Source organism: Musa acuminata, unplaced genomic scaffold (assembly GCF_036884655.1).
Source record: "Musa acuminata AAA Group cultivar baxijiao unplaced genomic scaffold, Cavendish_Baxijiao_AAA HiC_scaffold_1126, whole genome shotgun sequence".
In the NCBI taxonomy this organism is placed as follows: Eukaryota; Viridiplantae; Streptophyta; class Magnoliopsida; order Zingiberales; family Musaceae; genus Musa; species Musa acuminata.
This window is the reverse complement of record NW_027021339.1, coordinates 3,657,681-3,660,180: the sequence shown is the minus strand read 5'-3', so window position 1 is coordinate 3,660,180 and position 2,500 is coordinate 3,657,681.

Genomic DNA, 2,500 nt, shown 5'->3' with positions numbered 1-2,500 from the left:
CTGTTTTTGGTCCGTTCTTGCGTGGCACGGCGACCGTCGTGAGCGGAGCAAAACGTCAGCCATCTCAGCACCCTGGAACCCCCCGGGTGGCACAGGGCTGGATGGGGCTTTCGTATAGCAGGGACGGTGCTGCCTCTCGCTTCGCTCGCTGTTCGCCGCTCACCGCTCGCTCGCTCAGCCAAAAATGGCCAGTTTTGGCCCGTTTTTGGGCTGTTTTGGCCTGTTTTTGGTCCGTTCTTGCATGGCGCGGTGACCGTCGTGAGCGGAGCAAAACGTCAGCCATCTCAGCACCCTGGAACCCCCCGGGTGGCACAGGGCTGGATGGGGCTTTCGTATAGCAGGGACGGTGCTGCCTCACGCTTCGCTCGCTGTTCGCCGCTCGCCGCTCGCTCGCGCAGCCAAAAATGACCAGTTTTGGCCCGTTTTTGGGCTGTTTTGGCCTGTTTATGGTCCGTTCTTGCGTGGTGCGGTGACCGTCGTGAGCGGAGCAAAACGTCAGCCATCTCAGCACCCTGGAACCCCCCGGGTGGCACAGGGCTGGATGGGGCTTTCGTATATAGCAGGGACGGTGCTGCCTCTCGCTTCGCTCGCTGTCCGCCGCTCGCCGCTCGCTCGCGCAGCCAAAAATGGCCAGTTTTGGCCCGTTTTTGGGCCGTTTTGGCCAGTTTTTGGCCTGTTCTTGCATTGCGCGGTGACCGTCGAGAGCGGAGCAAAACGTCAGCCATCTCAGCACCCTGGAACCCCCCGGGTGGCACAGGGCTGGATGGGGCTTTCGTATAGCAGGGACGGTGCTGCCTCTCGCTTCGCTCGCTGTCCGCCGCTCGCCGCTCGCTCGTGCAGCCAAAAATGGCCAGTTTTGGCCCGTTTTTGGGCCGTTTTGGCCAGTTTTTGGCCTGTTCTTGCATTGCGCGGTGACCGTCGAGAGCGGAGCAAAACGTCAGCCATCTCAGCACCCTGGAACCCCCCGGGTGGCACAGGGCTGGATGGGGCTTTCGTATAGCAGGGACGGTGCTGCCTCTCGCTTCGCTCGCTGTCCGCCGCTCGCCGCTCGCTCGTGCAGCCAAAAATGGCCAGTTTTGGCCCGTTTTTGGGCCGTTTTGGCCAGTTTTTGGCCTGTTCTTGCATTGCGCGGTGACCGTCGAGAGCGGAGCAAAACGTCAGCCATCTCAGCACCCTGGAACCCCCCGGGTGGCACAGGGCTGGATGGGGCTTTCGTATAGCAGGGACGGTGCTGCCTCTCGCTTCGCTCGCTGTCCGCCGCTCGCCGCTCGCTCGTGCAGCCAAAAATGGCCAGTTTTGGCCCGTTTTTGGGCCGTTTTGGCCAGTTTTTGGCCTGTTCTTGCATTGCGCGGTGACCGTCGAGAGCGGAGCAAAACGTCAGCCATCTCAGCACCCTGGAACCCCCCGGGTGGCACAGGGCTGGATGGGGCTTTCGTATAGCAGGGACGGTGCTGCCTCTCGCTTCGCTCGCTGTCCGCCGCTCGCCGCTCGCTCGTGCAGCCAAAAATGGCCAGTTTTGGCCCATTTTTGGGCCGTTTTGGCCAGTTTTTGGCCTGTTCTTGCATTGCGCGGTGACCGTCGAGAGCGGAGCAAAACGTCAGCCATCTCAGCACCCTGGAACCCCCCGGGTGGCACAGGGCTGGATGGGGCTTTCGTATAGCAGGGACGGTGCTGCCTCTCGCTTCGCTCGCTGTCCGCCGCTCGCCGCTCGCTCGCGCAGCCAAAAATGGCCAGTTTTGGCCCGTTTTTGGGCCGTTTTGGCCAGTTTTTGGCCTGTTCTTGCATTGCGCGGTGACCGTCGAGAGCGGAGCAAAACGTCAGCCATCTCAGCACCCTGGAACCCCCCGGGTGGCACAGGGCTGGATGGGGCTTTCGTATAGCAGGGACGGTGCTGCCTCTCGCTTCGCTCGCTGTCCGCCGCTCGCCGCTCGCGCAGCCAAAAATGGCCAGTTTTGGCCCGTTTTTGGGCCGTTTTGGCCAGTTTTTGGCCTGTTCTTGCATTGCGCGGTGACCGTCGAGAGCGGAGCAAAACGTCAGCCATCTCAGCACCCTGGAACCCCCCGGGTGGCACAGGGCTGGATGGGGCTTTCGTATAGCAGGGACGATGCTGCCTCTCGCTTCGCTCGCTGTTCGCCGCTCGCCGCTCGCTCGCGCAGCCAAAAATGGCCAGTTTTGGCCCGTTTTTGGGCTGTTTTGGCCAGTTTTTGGCCTGTTCTTGCGTGGTGCGGTGACCGTCGTGAGCGGAGCAAAACGTCAGCCATCTCAGCACCCTGGAACCCCCCGGGTGGCACAGGGCTGGATGGGGCTTTCGTATAGCAGGGACGGTGCTGCCTCTCGCTTCGCTCGCTGTTCGCCGCTCGCCGCTCGCTCGCGCAGCCAAAAATGGCCAGTTTTGGCCCGTTTTTGGGCTGTTTTGGCCTGTTTTTGGGCTGTTCTTGTGTGGCGCGGTGACCGTCGTGAGCGGAGCAAAATGTCAGCCATCTCAGCACCCTGGAACCCC